At 47.6% G+C, this 19,178-nt stretch overlaps 1 protein-coding gene across 4 annotated transcripts in view; it reads left to right on the top strand.

Annotated features, from left to right (window-relative positions):
* Positions 1-19,178, top strand: part of cdh8 (cadherin 8) — an 88,887-nt gene that overhangs the window by 40,809 nt on the left and 28,900 nt on the right. The window lies entirely within an intron of this gene.

Genomic DNA, 19,178 nt, shown 5'->3' with positions numbered 1-19,178 from the left:
CTGCTGTAGACACAGCGCAATGAGATGCATCATTTCCTGTTCAAGGATGCTGTATGAAAACAAAACCCATTTTTAAAACAAATAAAGGAATTCTTTGCTCTGGTAGATCATAGAAGCTCACTGACTTGGGGGAATATACTGGGGCAGATGGTGCTATTTTAGGAACTTATTCTTGTGGTGCTGACATCAGCAAATAAAGTAACCCCAGACCTCTTAGATCACCAACTCTTGCTGTTACGTACAAGGAGCGTAGGCAGGATACATGGGCAAAGAAGCTGCATAAGGACCTCTTTAATGGGACTGTCTAATGGGACTGTCTAATGGGACTGTCTAATGGGACTGTCTAATGGGACTTTTCCTCGAATTGCAGGCAGAACAGGCAGAACAGTGAAGTGAAGTTGCAGAGAGCGTTAGACAGAAACAGGCAAGCGAGGTCATCATACAGCGAACCCGGACTACGACTCTGAGATTGTTAGTGAGTTACATGAAGACTTCGCATAGACCAGAGCCTTGCAGTGGGTTATATCTGCCCTAATGAGTCCATAAACAGGGCACAGTCTCAGGCAATAATCAGCAGGGGACACCAGGTCAGAGGCGGAGCTCTCGTGGACCAATGAGAAACATCGGAGGTGAAGTGTTAGGATGGGGGCTTGTGGACGTCACCCACCTTGCTATCTACCCCACAGCTGAAATATTCAGCATGCTACGGAAAGTGGAGGAGGGCATGTGTAAGGCAATGTGTGACCACCGATATGTGGTGTGCATAGTACAGAGAGTCAGTGTGAAGGTTCAGGTTAGAGTAATGGTTGCAGCAACCACGTACCACCAAACCCCCATCACAGGCCACTGGCCGTGGGACCAGGAGCACAGATCAGAGCAGGAGGCAGTGGAATATAAATGCCAGAGGAAAAAGACAAGAGAGAAAAGTTCTTTGCCACTTTCCAATTCTTCCCCTCAGACAGAGAACAATCTGTTCGTCCCAGGCAGCAGTGAAGGGCTGGTCTCTGGAGCACTGCCTTCAGTGTACGGCCAGTGATCCTCTCCAGGTCTCCGGGCTGCACACTCATGTTGAGGAACAGGTGCAGGCGCTAGTGAGCAGGAGGTGCTCATTATCACCCACACCTGAGCCAGAGCGGACCAATCAGCAGCGGCGAAAGCGCAGCAGAGTCTCCTGGGGTGGAGAATCCCTGACACCACCAGCGAGTCTTGCAAATTATTAATCACAGGAACCATATGAGCCTCAGCAAATCCTCTTCACCGCTTAAAGTTTATGGGATTAAAGATTGTCCACAGCCTCTGAGTTTTGCTTTCGAGATGTTGTATGTATATTCATGAGATTATCTCACATTTCAATTTCACTTCAATTAAATTTGAATCTGTTACTTACTAACATAGGTCCATGCACAATGGGAATTAACAGTCATTTGCATGGACTAGACAAATCCCATTGGATTACCCAATCTGTTTTCTCACTAATGGGGTCTTTGACTCCAAGGCCAAGACAAGCAAGCAAATTCCCCCATCAGGTCTTCACACCATATGCTGGAGTTATGAAACTCCTTCCTTTCTGGCACAGACAAGGGGAATGTGATGTTCCTGAAACCACAGAGCCCTCTTAAAATGGCTACTGGGGTAATTAACAGCAAATCGTCCGGTCTTTTCTACCAAGAAAAGGTGCGCGGGACAATAATTGCTACATGCAAGAATAAAGCGGATGGAATGTTGTTTTTCTGTGGCGTGAAAGTGGAGAGAGCTGAAAGTGGAGCGCGAGCCTGGAGAGCGTTTCACCGGCGCTTCATTACAGCGGCTGGTAATAAAGCAGCGGAGAGACAGATGGCACACGGTTCCTCCGTCCTCCTCTCCACGCGAGCCTCGCTCTCCCGGCAAAATGAACCCGTGTACAGAGACACCACACGCGCGAATGTGTCAGGATCTGCTAAATTGGAGCGCTGAAATAAAATTGAAGTGACATTAATAGATTACCCAGAGTTCATTTGCATTTTGAGAGTTATTATGGGCATGGGTGGCAGGACTAAGGGGCGAGGGGTCTGTATTTCTAATGCTGTTCCTGATTATGCACGGTACATCCCTGGCAGGTAAAAAATAAATAAGGTCTCGTCAGGGGGGATTCTGACAATGGAGCTGTTGCTTTTTCTCCAGACAGATTTATGGAAATGTGGCAAAGAGATTTCAAAAATGTAGTTCCATGTTGCTCTCCAAAACAAACACCAGTAAAAGAGTTGGTAATTGAACAATCCTCTCACATTTAGAATAAGTCACAACTGCAGGAAACAGCCATCTGACTTAATTTAATTAGCTTTAATTTCTTTCTCATCTTTCTCAACAACAACAGGAATCACTGCAGCTTGTACTGCCTTTAAGACATCTGCGATTAGACAAATGTTGCTTCGCAGTCATTAAAAGGAACGTGTGAGGTTTAAACAACAAAAATCACATTACTCTTCATGGAGCTCGGTGGTAAGCATCTGTAGTCTTAGCCTGTGCAGGCCATTCCTCACCACATGCTCGTGCACACTTCTCACCACGTGCTCATGCACGTGCTCGTGCACACTTCTCACCATGTGCTCGTGCACACTTCTCACCATGCACCATGCCACTTGCTTTTACATGCTCCTGATCATGTACTCATGCTCTCATGTTTTGATCCCTCTGATTAACACAGCACTCTGGTGTGCAGACTGCATTGTGCATGTTCCTCTATGACAGGCGTACTCAACTAAATTTGTCCGCGGTCCAATTTTGGCAGATACCTGTGCCCTGAGGTCCGGTGCGGCTAAGTTGTTGAGCGGGGGGGGGGGGGGGGGGGGGTGTACGGTGCGCGAACGGTGGAGGCGTTTATACTTTCGCGAGCGTCACTGCAGTGTTCTCCGCACCGATAGGCGTTTTGTCCGAAACGATATGTGGTAGAAACACCCCTCAAAACAGGGGAATGAACATTTACCTGACCAATTTTAATGTTGCTATATGTTTCAGGTTTGAAAAGTGCTGGAATTTAGGTTAAAGTACTTTAAAATGCTTGAAATTGTAACTACTTGGTTTCACAACAAATAGCTGTCTGACTGAATAGTTCTCTTGTATTAGGTTAACAAATACGAGCCTCTTGTAATTCCAGGAAACATGAGATAACGTGAAGACGTGAAGATTGGGCGTTTTTTAAATAAACAACCATTAAATAATGTGATAAAAAGCGAATTATTTCGAGTATATGTATAAATATTTAACTTAATTATGTTTAACATGCTGGGAAATATTGAAATGGACCTTGAATGTGACGTACAAGTGCTTTAATTCCACCTTATAAAGGTGTATGAATCCTGAAAACGTGACTTTGTTCATTGCGTTGAAGCGCGGCGCGAAGTTACAAAATTCGAGAGGTGCACGACCTCTCGAACCGACAGCGCGCGAGGCACTCGCGCACACGCGGAGCCACAGCGATTACGTCATTTTCGCCGCGCGGACCCTCGCGCCGCTCGCGAAGCGTCAACCAGGCAGGCTTGTTGTTGAGCGGGGTGGCGAACGGAAAAGTTGTTGAGCGGGGGTGGCAAACGTAACACTCGTGACGGAGTGTTTTGTCAATAGTCCTGAAATAAATGCTACGGGTTTGTTTTGGTCCGTATCCAGTTAATCAGGAATGAGATTGGGTCCGGACAGGACTGCGTTCGGGTCCGGATCCGGACCGCGGTCCGCCAGTTGAGTACCCCTGCTCTATGAGATGGTGTGAGGAGCATGGTCCTCTATGAGATGGTGTGAGGAGCATGTTCCTCTATGAGATGGTGTGAGGAGCATGTTCCTCTATGACAGGGGTCGCCAACCTGTTAGAGACCAAGAGCCACTTTATTTACTGTGTTAGAGCAAAGAGCCACATTATACACATGGGCACACTTGAACATCACCCATCCCTTCCTCTCTCTCTCTCTCTCTTTCTCTCTCTCTCACACACACACACACACACACACACACACACACACACACACACACACACACACACACACACACACACACACACACACACACACACACACACACAGACAGACCTCTGCTCAGCCAGATTTATTGTAAATGCCACACACAAACATAATAAAGTAATAAACAATGAACATAAAAAAAAACAAACACAAACTTCGATATAAACGTAAGGATCCCAGATGCATGGCAGGGTTGGCTAATCTGAGTGTTCTGAACCGCGCCCAGGCGTGATATGCTTCAGGACTTTGGCACGAAGATGTAGCAGTCTGTCGCCCTCAGAGCTGATGATGTAACCGGGCCATGGCACAGATCGTTTGTGCAGGTGAAAGCGCGGGCCAGCTGGGGACTCAGACCTCTCTCCAATCGTACCTGGACACAGCACGGTTAGAATGGGCCTAGTGTGAGTGTGCCATAAGAGCCGCATGAAACCAGGCAAAGAAACGCATGCGGCTTGAGAGCCGCGGGTTGGCCACTCCTGCTCTATGAGATGGTGTGAGGAGCACAGCTGTAACAGATGGGGTGGTGGGGGGTACTTGTGCGCAGCTAAGTCACATCTGCTGACCAGGATCCATAATAGGAGTGATCCACAGTATCGGCTGATCTGGAGGGTCAGCGGTCAGGGCTTCAACCCTGCCGACACACACCGCCAGTCCACCTTACTGGGGACCTAAAGGGGGTGTGGACAGGGAAGGTCTCCAGGAAGCTGGACGTCTGTTAAAGAACTTTTCCCTCCTAGTATCTCCTCTGTTTGCACTGCCTGCACAGAGTGTGATGGAGTCCTGCTACAGAAAGAACTGAAACAACTTTTCTGCCACACAAATCAGCAAAAACATATTTAAATGAAAATAAATGAGTTATGTGGACCTTAGGGTGAACTGGGTAATCCCTGCATAATCTATTGGTTTTGTTACAAGTTTAACAAAACCCTTTACCTAGACATACCTGCGGGGGAGCTGTATTATCAAGGAAACTGGCATTGGTGATTGAAAGTGAAGTGATTTAGGAGATGAATGTTGACGTGCAGTAATGGTTTAAGGTCCTTTACATGTAAATGTCCACTACAGTGATACCTGAGGAATCATTCAGAGAAAAACCTTTTCAATTCACTTTAGAATTTTATACACAAAGATGAAAATGCATTTTCATTTTAAAACTTGCCTGTTACATCTGGCTTTCATAAGTGCTCATAATAGCTACTTTATCTATATGCTCACAATTGCTTGATATTAGCTGCCAGTCTTCCTGTGTTACTGGAGTATTTCATGGTTGTCATGACCACAATTCCTGTTGGTCCTCCCTTGAGTGTTTTTTTCTAGCGTAGTACACCGTTCTTTCGTTTTCATGGCTGAAGGAGTGGTTGTTTAGCCAGTATTTTTCTCCTCTTTCATGTCTTTTTGTAAGAATTACTGTTATCACTTTCCAAAAGCATCACACAGATCGCACAGATCACACACACATGCTTCCAGGATTTTCCTGCCTCTTGCTTGTTGCTGTGTGCCACTGTAATTTCAGAATACAGACTTTATGACAGTCTTATATAATATAACTGCAATGATTCTGGCATAGATGGGAACCACTTTAAGACCACACCTCCACCAGCTCCACCTCCACCTGCTCCACCTCCACCTCCTACCTCCTACCTCCTACCTGCTATCTGCTATCTGCTATGTGCTATCTGCTATGTGCTACCTGCTACCTGCTACCTGCTACCTGCTATCTGCTATGTGCTACCTGCTACCTTCTACCTGCTACTGGCTACCTGCTACCTCCTACCTTCTATCCTTCTATCCTTCTATCCTTCTATCCTTCTATCCTTCTACCTTCTATCTGTGACCTGCTACCTGTTACCTGCTACATACGGAGTCACTTCAAACACACCAGCTGCAGGTTGGAGAACACTGCAAGTGCAGCAGTATTGTTTCATCATTCCAACCTATTATTCTGACAGGTGTTCCGGTATGCAACACTCACATCTGTCTTGGCATTAATTAAATGTTATTTACAGTTCAAACACCTAGCGCCTGGTTATAAGCTGCCTGAGTGAGGAGCTGTTTCGCCTGCTGTCCGCTGTTGAGGGCGTACTGCTCCTGGAGCGGAGACGCATCTGTGTTTCCTCACTCTAATACCTAGTCCTCTCCTTCCCAGAAGGCAGTGCAACAAACTAGCCCCTGGTCATGTAACGAAGCCTTTTACAGTGCCCTGCGTAAGATTGCTTCTGAAAGATGATTGGTCAGGAACAAAACAGAACCACAAAGCACAAAAAAGACTAAACCAGGGGGAGGGGAGCAATCGGTCTTCCTCTCAGCTTTTCAGGAGTCGACCCTATCAGAGACCTGGGAGAGGACGCGGAGAAGAGGAAAAAGACGCACGGGAGGGGGAAAAACAGCAAGTGATGAAAGAGGAGAGAGAGCTGGCTGAAGTGTGTCTTTGTGCAGCTGTGAGGAGAGAGGGGCACGTAAATAGCACAGGCTGCCGCTAATGGGCTCAGGGCCACATCATCCCCTGTGACAGGGGAATGAGCCGCGCCGGGCGGACATTATCCGTGTGTCGTGATGGAGAGAGGTGGCGGTGGGGGGGGCGGCTGGCGTCAGCTCTGACGAACGCGGCCCTCGTCTTTTAGCGCCTTCATTGTGAACCCTGCTGGATGTTTTCTGTTAAGATTCGAGTCTGTGCTCTCAAACACTAAAAGCCAGCTTTGTGAGCATGGCTTGTGATAGAGCCCCTTGTGATAAAGGGGTAAGTTTGCTGTTTTTCAACCCAGATCTAATTAAAAATGTTGTTGCCCATCATTTATAATCATTGCCAAGAACAACCTTGAAGATTTACAAGGATTTTTAAAGGCTTAAACGATTGGCCTGCTGGAATGTATTAAATTGTCAGCGAAGTGTTGAGTTTCTCAGTATTAAAGCTTGCAGTGAGGTGGTGTTGTGCATGATATTAAATGATAGGAAAAAAAAGACAGGGATGGAGATTCGTGATCGGGCACTAGACTGGACTTTCCGCTCGTCCCAGCGCACCAGCCTGATGGCCTGAAGAACATCCCGGAACGATCACTCCTGAAATCCAGCACCAGAACTCACGCGACTCTCCGTTAGGAAAGACGATCCTCAGCCTGGGCTCGTCTCGCCCTGGCCCAGATCGGCTTATAAAACGTGGACTACAGGCAAACACAGTGACATCTCTGCCTATCATGTGAAGCATGTGCATGGCTGAAGTACTCTGTAAGTGAAAATAAAAGATAATTCAACCTCATTAAACTTAATTGCATTAACTATTAATTGGAATTGGAATGATGGGTGAAGGAGACCCATACAGCAAGAGTACATTAAAGGGCAGGAGAGGAGAGGAGAGAGGATGTGTATGTCAGTGCTGGTCTGAATCCTCTGTTTGTTCCCGTCTGACAGGATGCTAGGATATGTTCTCACATCAGGGCTCGCATACAACTCTGTGTGAATGAAATATCGAAGAGAAGCACTGATGATATTTAATGTTGTGTGGAGATTTTTGTATCTTTCTTTCTTTTCTCTTGTGGTCCTGGTAGATGTTCTTGGTGAACAGCTCTCCTCTCAGCGTCTCCTCTCAACGTCTCCTCTCTGCGTCTCCTCTCAGCGTCTCCTCTCAGCGTCTCCTCTCTGCGTTTCCTCACTGTGCCTCCTTTTTACATTTTTCCTTATTTCTCTCTCACCTTGCTAGCAGGCTCCTGAGTGTTCTGTTACCCCACTGTGCCCCCCCCCACCCCCTCTGTTTCTCTCTTATTACGGAGGAGAGGCGCCGCGCTGTTTCTGCTCCCCGCTAGCACGCTGTATCGGCCTCCCAAATTAAAAGCGCCCATCACGTCCTGCGGGCAAAATGTTTTCATTTGCTCTTTACGACTGCTTTTATAAGCCCTTATTCTAACGAGCAGCGGAGCGAGGAGTAAACACTCAGCCGCGGTAGAGAAGGTTAGTGGGGCCTCTTCCCGTGGTGCCGGCACACGGGGGTCGTTTGCGTACGGACACCCCGTGCGCATCTTCTATTGTTCTGCTGAGGAGCCGGAGCGCTGTGTGCTCAGAGAGAGAGCACTTTATCTCCACCCCGCTCACAAGCGTTCTCACTGAGAGCTCGTTCCTGTACAGGAGACTCGTGGCAGCAGGTGGGAAGAACGGGATACACCTCAAAAGAAAGTAAGTTCAGTGTCGAAGCTGATCTGGGAACAGGGGCTGATCTTGTAACAGGGCCTGATCTGGGAACCGGAGCTGATCTTGTAACAGGGCCTGATCTGGGAACAGGGGCTGAGCATTTCGGAGCAAGCGTAGGTGATTAAGGGGTTGAACTGGAGCTGTAGGTACATGAGGCTGAGGCTGCCTGTGGTCCCACTGAAGCACGTCTGAGTGAGACGGGTGTGCCTGTCCTCTTGGTTTACACATTAACACAACACTAACACTAACACCATGCATTCACAGCTAAGCAGTGTTCAAACAGATGGTGGAACACCTGAGCCCAGTAACATACGGCTCCAATACTTCGGTTCAGGGGTTGAAAGGAGTTTTTGAGTTACGTTTACAACATAAGCCATGACACAGTTAACATAAAAGCACATGGCCGATTGGTTCATCTGCAAGCTGGCTAGCACACTTAGTGTTGTTCACATGTCCTTCTACGTGTGGCCTTCTGCATACAACTGGCAACTTATTTGCATGGTCCAAACAGATCACAAAACTGTATTCAATACTAGTCAAGATACTTCAATACTAGTCAAGATATAGGTCTGACCAAGGCAGCGTGGTGGTGGAGGAATGTCTCAGCTGTGTCGCTCTGAGATGTGGTCCATTGTAATATCACTTTCCATCAGACAGTGGAGAGATCTCGCTAAGTCAAATGACATCACTCTTCCTGTTTATTGTCCTTTTCTTCTCTCCACTCTGTTTTAAGTGATGACCTCCAGCAGTAATTTCTTGCTCATATACTTTTCTGTGTGCATGTTTGTGTGTGTGTGTGTGTGTGTGTGTGTGTGTGTGTGCGTATCTACGGAGGGGTGTTGAGATTGGGCTGTGTTTTTTATATGTGTGTGTGTGTGTTTGTGTGTGTGTGTGTGTGTGTGTGTGTGTGTGTGTGTGTGTGTGTGTGTGTGTTTGTGTGTGTGTGTGTGCAAGCATCTGTGCATACGTGGGCATGTTTGTGTGTGTGCTTGGCTGTGCAAGTGAGTTTGTGTGTGTCTGTGTGTATTTGTGTATGTGCATGTGTGCATTTGAGTTTGGGTGTGTACATGTATATGTGTGTGTGTGTGTGTGTGTGTGTGTGTGTGTGTGTGTGTGTGTGTGTGTGTGTGTGTGTGTGTGTGTATGTGTGTGTGTGTGTGTATGTGTGTATTTATGTGTAGGTGTGTGTTTATGTACGTTTGTGTTTGTGTGTGTTCTCTCACAGGTATGTGCATATGTGTTGCTCCTGATGGATTGCTCATCAAGAGAAAGCAGTACTGCCTTTGTCTGATGAATCCATTAACTGGCTGAGCATGTACAGTGTCTATGGTCTTTGGGTGCCTGGTGGAAGCAGGTTAACCCCTGCCTCTCAAGTTAACCCCTCCCTCTCAGGTTAACTCTTCCTCTCAGGTTAACCCCTCCCTCTCAAGTTAACCCCTCCCTCTCAGGTTAACTCTTCCTCACAGGTTAACCCCTCCCTCTCAAGTTAACCCCTCCCTCTCAGGTTAACTTTCTCACAGGTTAACATTTTCTTCTAAGGTTAATCCCTCCCTCTCAGGTTAATCCCTCCCTCTCAGGTTAACCCCTCCCTCTCAAGTTAATCCCTCCCTCTCAGGTTAACCCCTCCCTCTCAGGTTAACCCCTCCCTCTCAGACCTGTGTCTTCAAGTCCTGCAGGTTCACTAATGCTGGAGAGAACTCTTTGCACCTCCACCTCTGTGTAGGACCCTGGTGTAGAAGGTGCGCTACCTTGTTGTAGAGGAGGAATCAGAGGCCAGAGGCCTCCCCCCAGTGCTCCTTTCTCTCCCTCTAATGCCTTTCTACACAGGCTGACTGTACTGGGTATTTGCACTGATATCTGTGTGTCAGCTTCAACAGCCCCCATCACACTCACAGAAGTCAGGGATGGTGTTACCTTCACAGTCCACTACACACAGACACAGAAAAACTCAGACACGTACACACACTCCTAGCCCATCCACAACACACACCTACCCCACCCACAACACATCCTACCCCACCCACAACCCACCTACCCCACCCACAACACATCCACACATACCTACCCCACCCACAACACATCCTACACCACCCACAACACATCCACACATACCTACCCCACCCTCAACACATCCTACACCACCCACAACACATCCACACATACCTACCCCACCCCAACACATCCTACACCACCCACAACACATCCACACATACCTACCCCACCCCCAACACATCCACACATACCTACCCCACCCACAACACATCCACACATACCTACCCCATCCACAACACACACCTACCCCACCCACAACACATCCTACCCCACCCACAACCCACCTACCCCACCCACAACACATCCACACACACCTACCCCACCCCCAACACATCCACACATACCTACCCCACCCACAACACATCCTACACCACCCACAACACATCCACACATACATACCCCCCCTCAACACATCCTACACCACCCACAACACATCCACACACACCTACCCCACCCCCAACACATCCTACACCACCCACAACACATCCACACACACCTACCCCACCCCCAACACATCCACACATACCTACCCCACCCAATACACATCCTACACCACCCACAACACATCCACACACACACACCTACCCCACCCCCAACACATCCACACATACCTACCCCACCCACAACACATCCTACACCACCCACAACACATCCACACACACACACTTACCCCACCCCAACACATCAACAGATACCTACCCCACCCATAACACATCCTACACCACCCACAACACATCCACACACACCTACCCCACACCAACACATCCACACATACCTACCCCACCCACAACACATCCTACACCACCCACAACACATCCACACACACACACCTACCCCACTCCCTACACATCCACACATACCTACCCCACCCACAACACATCCTACTCCACCCACAACACATCCACACATACCTAACCCACCACACAACATACCTTACTACACCCACAACACACCTACCCCACCCACAACACATCCACACACACCTACCCCACCCTCAACACATCCACACATACCTACCCCACCCACAACACATCATACACCACTCACAACACATCTACACACACACCTACCCCACCCCCAACACATCCACACATACCTACCCCACCCACAACACATCCTACTCCACCCACAACACATCCACACATACCTAACCCACCACACAACACATCTTACTACACCCACAACACACCTCCCCCACCCCCAACACATCCACACATACCTACCCCACCCACAACACATCCACACACACCTACCCCACCCCAACACATCCACACATACCTACCCCACCCACAACACATCCCACACCACCCACAACACATCCACACACACACCTACCCCACCCCCAACACATCCACACATACCTACCCCACCCACAACACATCCTACTCCACCCACAACACATCCACACATACCTAACCCACCACACAACACATCTTACTACACCCACAACACACCTCCCCCACCCCCAACACATCCACACATACCTACCCCACCCACAACACATCCACACACACCTACCCCACCCCAACACATCCACACATACCTACCCCACCCACAACACATCCTACACCACCCACAACACATCCACACACACACCTACCCCACCCCCAACACATCCACACATACCTACCCCACCCACAACACATCCACACACACACACCTACCCCACCCACAACACATCCACACACACCTACCCCACCCCAACACATCCACACATACCTACCCCACCCACAACACATCCACACATACATACCCCACCCACAACACATCCTACCCCACCTACAACACATCCACACATACCTACCCCACCCACAACACATCCTACCCCACCCACAACACATCCACACATACATACCCCACCCACAACACATCCTACCCCACCTACAACACATCCACACACACCTACCCCACCCCCAACACATCCACACATACCTACCCCACCCACAACACATCCACACACACCTACCCCACCCACAACACATCCACACACACCTACCCCACCCACAACACATCATACCCCACCACCTACAACACATCCACACTTCTCACACACTCCTACTTTGTACTGCCTTTCTCACTCTCCCTCCCTCTCGCTTTCCCTCTCACCCTCCCTCCCTCTCTCTCTCTCTCTCTCTCTCTCTCTCTCTCTCTCTATCTATCTCTCTCTCTCCCTCTCATCCTCCCTCTGTCTCTCTCACCCCCTCCCTCTCTCTCTTTCTCTCTGGTAGCAGAGTTGGCTAGCGTACACAGTGATGATCACAATCACTTTAATGTGTCACTTTCTCCCCTGAGAGATGCTTACTTCCTGCAGACTAGACAGCAGCTCCAGCCAAAGCTTCGCTTCAGCACGTCCGAAGCTTTTAGGCGGAAAAAGGGCACCGTAGCTGGGACATCAGTCACAACGTCACACACCTGTCTGTCTGTCTGTCTGTCTGTCTGACCGTCTGCCTGTTTGTGTGTGTATGTTTCTGTCTTTTTGGCTGCCCTCCACATCCTCAAACTCACAGTGTGGTCATGTTTGACTTCATTAGACTTTGGGATTCTCAGATGTCTTGGCCAAGAAATCTATTTCCTTTTCATTATAATGATTATCTTTCTACAGTAGGAATGGTGATCAGTGCATTTGCTAGATGATTTAATTCCACCTAAAGGATGTGACATTCTGGGTTTGTTCACGTTTGTCCACAGCCAGGACAGCGTTTATCTTCACCTATTAGCTCAAAGAGTTTCCCAAAGTTCTTTCACATTTAAATTCAAATTAAATTACATGAAATTAGTTTTAACAAATCATTTCATCTTTCATCTAATTCTTCCATAAATATGCCTGACCTTTTAGCCTTTTCTAGACTTTTATAACCCTTCTAATAACTCACCACTCATTTACTTTTATTTATGTGTAATCATCACTGTCTGGGGAACAATTAGAAACAGTTCAGTCTCCAAACACCTGAACTGTCCACTGACAAACTAATTAAAATGAATCAATGACACACCACTTCAGAATGGTGACGTATGTCAAATCCTCCAGCAGTGCGCTAGAAGGACCTCCTCCCTTAATTGTCCCTTAATTGTTTCATTCCCGAGTTCCCCATAAAGTGCTTGTCACAGTCTGCACTTAGACATGCGTGTTATCCATGGCTCCCTTTTGTTGTTTGTTTTTCTTTCTCTTGGCTTTTCCCATCTACAAGAAATGCGCTACCAAACCTCTGGCTCCCAGCTACCACTCTCCCAGTCAGAGCTTCCAGTCTCTCCCAGTCAGAGCTTCCAGTCTCTCCCAGTCAGAGCTGCCAGTCTCTCCCAGTCAGAGCTTCCAGTCTCTCCCAGTCAGAGCTGGCAGTCTCTCCCAGTCAGAGCTGCCAGTCTCTCCCAGTCAGAGCTTCCAGTCTCTCCCAGTCAGAGCTGCCAGTCTCTCCCAGTCAGAGCTGCCAGTCTCTCCCAGTCCGAGCTGCCAGATTCTCCCAGTCCGAGATGCCAGTCTCTCCCAGTCAGAGCTGCCAGTCTCTCCCAGTCAGAGCCGCCAGTCTCTCCCAGTCCGAGCTGCCAGATTCTCCCAGTCCGAGATGCCAGTCTCTCCCAGTCCGAGCTGCCAGATTCTCCCAGTCCGAGATGCCAGTCTCTCCCAGTCAGAGCTGCCAGATTCTCCCAGTCCGAGATGCCAGTCTCTCCCAGTCCAAGCTGCCAGTCTCTCCCAGTCCGAGTTGCCAGTCTCTCCCCCTCCACATGGCTGCCTTAAGTGCAGAATTTCCTTTGTCTCATCAGAGAGCATTAATTGTGGCACAGACAGTGACGGTCCCTTGTGATGTTTCTGCCTGAGGCTCCGGGGAACAGCCTTCAAGACGCTGACAACCATTTCACCACAATCCCTCATCTGCTCATTTCCTCTTTTAATTCATGCACTTTCTTTTTTTCTTCCCCCTCTCAGTGCACACACACACACACACACACACACACACACACACACACACACACACGAGGTTATGGGGGTTGAGTGGCATAAGGAAATACTATATCGTCAGTCTTTCTAAAACCTGATAAACACTACAGAACTGGCCTTTCACGTCCTGCAGCACATCATACTGGAAGGAGATGTGGACAGAAAAGCGCTATGAATGACATATCAAGAAGGTAGTCCACACCCTCCTATTCTCACTGCGCCCATGACGCTTAGCATCCATGGTGAGCGCGTGCCCTTGTATCGGCTAGTGGACTGTTTCCCATGTAAATTGCCTGCAATACAGCATGTCTCCAAGTCAACCGGAGAGTGTAGTGGACACTTTGAGGTAGTGAGTGTGCTGGTTTGACAGTGCTCAGCTCTGCCCATTATCCCTGCTGAATTTACCCGGGTGCAATTTTAGTAGAAATGGCGGCTCCATGGTGACAGTCTTCATGTGCATAGGTGTCTGATCAGTGTGGTGCAATCAGGCAGGTCAGCTGTGAAGAGTCCAAAACAGGCTTTCACTTTGAGTCTGTGACGTATCATCAACGATGATTTCATGGTGCAAAACTTTTTTGTAGGAACATTTTTGCCTTTTTTATCTTTTTTTTTTTTTCTTCAAGCTTCCAGTCAGTATTAATCCCATAGCTGCTGTGTGGAGCTGCAGGGGTAAAGCACATATCTTAATGCTGGAGGTCTCACGGCTCTGAGCTGAACTGTATTGCATGGAAAAGAAACATGTCCTCCAATATGCAACATTTATAAAGCAAGTCCCGTCTAGCATGCTAACCCAAAGCCAGCTAGCATATTATCAGTGCAGCTCTCTGAAAATGATCCACGATACGTGAGGCTTACCACCTCGGTAGAGTTAGCCTCAGCGGCTAACAAACACACCACATTATTCAGTTTTTGCTCCTGTACGCCCTAGTTGTTGTCATATCTGAGGGAGATATATTTTAGGTCAGTGAAGATAATATCAGCACCACGCAGAAAGAATAGCAAAATGCATATAAGTTCATGTTCCAGTGTATTGACCCTGTTTCCAGTCGTTTTCTGGCAAACATAAGGAGGCACATTTAAAATGGTAATGTTCAGCAGAGAGGGCAGTGTGAAAATTCCGGATGTAGTACACAATCCCTGGAAAAGAGTTCAAGCAATTTCCTATTTCTGCTTCTGGGCACTTAAATCCCATATAGGTACAAGGACACAGCAGCACCCAGAACATTAGACACAGGGAACAGAGAGCAGAGAGCAAACCTGGAGAAAAACTACAATGGAAATACATCACTGCTTTGGTCACTAGAGAATCTGTTTGTGTTACTGCGGTTAGCTGAGTCCTGCTGTCCACTACCTGCAGCTGTAGAGGGCATTTCTGCTGTAGAGACTTTACTCTCAACTCACTGAGAAATCATGCTAGTGAAATATCTCACTGCTGATTCTTGGGCTGGATGGTTGAGTGAAATTCAATGTCTGCCCAGATGATAAAGTACTGAATCATCTGTCCTCAATTTCAGTACAAGAATGTGCATCACAGGAGTTTGTTTGATGGCTGTTGTGCCATGTAACAGTCCATAAATATTTACCATCAGTTGTTTATTATTATTATTATTATTATTATTATTTTGCAGCACTCAAGCAATAACACGGTTTGTTTTAAATAGCTGCACATGTCTGTGTGAGTTAATAAGAGATTATGAGTCTTTTAACACTTCCGTTGGCACTTTGAACTGTGTAACAACACTGTTTCTTTAAGGTATTGTTTGCTCAGATTCAAGTCCTGGATTTTTTGAAGGCTCATGGAGGAATTCCAGTAATGATGTCACTTTCGGTGCATGTGTGGTTCCCTACTGCGTCTGCTTGGTTGAGATGCTTAGCTAGCAGGACTACACATGCTATGTTGAGATCAATGAAAAGCCCCCTCGTTTCTTCACACAGTGAAAAAAAAAAACCTTTTTAGTCCATGGATGAGGGATACGAAACCGATTATAAGACATTTATAACGTGAGTGTATCTTGTTACTTTTATTCATCTGTCAACAGCATTTGAAGTTCATTTCAGAATAGCTACGAGCAAGGTGACCGACCTCAGCAGGTGCTCCTGTGTGGCCCAGTCCTGTATTTCTTACTGCCAGTCATATTTCTCTCCCATCTTCAGTACCATCAAGCTGCTCCTGCAGGCGCTGGCCTCAGCCTAAGACAATATTCGCACAATCAAGTTTTCACAAGCGTCCAGGGGCTGTGTGGGCCAGAAGCCCTGAGGAGGCCAGTCTGGGAGTTCACCATACAATATCTCGCAAGGACAAACTCATCTGTACTGATTTAAAGCAGTACCAATGGATGCCTCTAACCCTACATTCTTTTTATCAGAGACCTAGAAAGGAAATTTTGCGTTGGTCTACGAGGGGAAAGGGAGTTACTTCATGGCCCACTGCCTCCACAGTTTTAGAAAATTGTTGTCTCTTTTTTTTTTTTTTTTCAAAATTTGTATGCTGCCGGATAGCACGTTGTGTAATATCCGCTGCCTGCACAAATTCAAACTAGCTGGAAAGAAAGGCAAGGACAACTCTGCCAATTAGCACAGCGATCTAAAGTTAGGAGGCCTGGAGACAAAGTGCAGAAAGGACTGCCCATGCTTACCAATATATGGCCACTTAAAGGAACCTTCATCTTATAAATATTACTTAAAATGTAGGCTAAGGACAGATCTGAATCACATTGTAAAATAGGTCGGGCCACTAACCTAGCAGAGCAATCAGACTTTGGTCCTTTGTGAATTGTGTCTCTAGGTGACATCTTGTTGACCAGAGGATGCAGGCCATCTTTCTGATTGGCCAAAGCAGACAGGTCACCTTTGTGATTGGCTGAGGAATCTTCCTGTGTCCACATGCTGGGCCTCAACCCCCAACCAGTCCACGAAATGTGAAAAGAAAGTGTTAGCAGGCAGGTTTCAGCACTTCACAAATCAAAATCAGTGACGGCTTTATTAAATCCTTTGCCTCTGAGGTAGCATCGGAGAGACATGAACGAGTAAATAAAAATTAATATGATGTTCAAAGAATGCGATAAATGGCTTCCTTTTATCTTAACATGAATCAGACAGCTGACTTGAATGCAGCGCAAAGTACATCCCCAGGGTCCCTCTGACATTTGTTTGTAGATGTTTTAATAGGTGTTTGTAGATGTTTTAATAGGTGTTTGGTTAGTGATAAGAAAATATTTGATCTGCTAAACAAGTGGTGAACACACACTAACACACACTCTGGTTCTGAGTGACACAGTAACAGTAACAGTAACTTTGTGTCCAGCCATAACGAATGCTGTGAGGACTCTCAGGTAAGCCCTAGCAACAGCAAGACCTCGTTTTGTTTGTACACCACTGGCCCTTGAATTACTGACAAACACACATCTCTGAGGGCCACTTCAGGCTCTCCCTCTCGCAAATAATTGGTCTGCAGAACTAAAACGGGTTTTGCAGTCAAAGTGCAATGGTGCTGGTGTTTGTCTCATTTATTTATTTTCTTTCTTGCTCTTTAAAATGAGCTATACTGTCAAGTATGTATTACCTCTAAACTTTTAAAGCACCGTGGGTGTTTTTAATCCAGGTAGTAAGAATAGTATATAAGATTCATTCAGAAAGCACACACACACGTGTACACACACAAACACACACACACACACAAGCACGCACACGCACGCACACACACACACACACACACACGCAAACACACACACCCACACACACACACAGACACACACACACATGTATATGCGCACACCATTGATATTATTTTTATCCTATTCCAGTGTAATGGCTGCCATGTATGTTTGCCATGGCAACCTAGGTTTGCATTTGCATATCTGAGTTAATAGGGAGGCAGCGAGTCAGGAGGGAGGAGCTTCAGTGGAGTGAGGTTTAGCTGCACACACACAGTGAGGTTCACCTGCACACACAGTGAGGTTCAGCTGCACACACACAGTGAGGTTCACCTGCACACACACAGTGAGGTTCACCTGCACACACACAGTGAGGTTCACCTGCACACGCACAGTGAGGTTCACCTGCACATGCACAGTGAGGTTCACCTGCACACACACAGTGAGGTTCAGCTGCACACACACAGTGAGGTTCACCTGCACACACATGCACAGTGAGGTTCACCTGCACACACATGCACAGTGAGGTTCAGCTGCACACACACAGTGAGGTTCACCTGCACACACACAGTGAGGTTCACCTGCACACACACAGTGAGGTTCACTTGCACACACACAGTGAGGTTCACCTGCACACACACAGTGAGGTTCACCTGCACACACATGCACAGTGAGGTTCACCTGCACACACATGCACAGTGAGGTTCAGCTGCACACACACAGTGAGGTTTACCTGCACACACATGCACAGTAAGGTTCACTTGCACACACATGCACAGTGAGGTTCAGCTGCACACACACAGTGAGGTTCAGCTGCACACACACAGTGAGGTTTACCTGCACACACATGCACAGTGAGGTTCAGCTGCACACACACAGTGAGGTTCACCTGCACAAACACACACAGTGAGGTTCACCTGCACACACACACACAGTGAGGTTCACCTGCACACACACACACAGTGAGGTTCACCTGCACACACATGCACAGTGAGGTTCACCTGCACACACATGCACAGTGAGGTTCACCTGCACACACACAGTGAGGTTCACCTGCACACACATGCACAGTGAGGTTCACCTGCACACACATGCACAGTGAGGTTAAGCTGCAGTGGGTACTTACACGTCCAGCAGAGGGTGAACAGTGTCAACAGCTCCCCCCTGTTATCTCTGGACATGTTGACTCAGGGTACTGATGAATTCTTGTAGCTAAACTCCCCACCCCCACCCCCCCACATACACTCACACATACTCACACACACACACATGCAAGCACACACATACGCAAACACACACACACACACACACACACGTACACACGCACATGTATGTACACACACATGCACACACACACACACACACACACACACA

Source organism: Brachyhypopomus gauderio, chromosome 1, assembly GCF_052324685.1.
Source record: "Brachyhypopomus gauderio isolate BG-103 chromosome 1, BGAUD_0.2, whole genome shotgun sequence".
Classification (NCBI taxonomy): domain Eukaryota; kingdom Metazoa; phylum Chordata; class Actinopteri; order Gymnotiformes; family Hypopomidae; genus Brachyhypopomus; species Brachyhypopomus gauderio.
This window is presented reverse-complemented; position numbering and strand designations above follow the sequence as displayed.